At 56.3% G+C, this 213-nt stretch overlaps 1 protein-coding gene across 1 annotated transcript in view; it reads left to right on the top strand.

Annotated features, from left to right (window-relative positions):
* RAD54B (RAD54 homolog B (S. cerevisiae)) overlaps positions 1-213 on the top strand; it is a 65,855-nt gene that overhangs the window by 11,448 nt on the left and 54,194 nt on the right. The gene's annotated exons all lie outside the window — the stretch shown is intronic.

A 213-nucleotide genomic window follows, 5' to 3' on the forward strand; every position in this document is an offset into this window, starting at 1 on the left:
GTATCCTGGGCTGCATCCAAAGAAGCGTGGCCAGCAGGTCAAGGGAGGGGATTCTGCCCCTCTACTCTGCTCTGGGGAGACCCCACCTGGAGTACTGTGTCCAGCTCTGGAGCCCTCAGCATAAGAAAGACATGGACCTGTTGGAGCGGGTCCAGAAGAGGGCCACGAAAATGATCAGGGGGATGGAACACCTCTCCTATGAGGAAAAACTGA

This window comes from Pygoscelis adeliae, unplaced genomic scaffold (assembly GCF_000699105.1).
Source record: "Pygoscelis adeliae isolate BGI_AS28 unplaced genomic scaffold, ASM69910v1 Scaffold145, whole genome shotgun sequence".
Classification (NCBI taxonomy): domain Eukaryota; kingdom Metazoa; phylum Chordata; class Aves; order Sphenisciformes; family Spheniscidae; genus Pygoscelis; species Pygoscelis adeliae.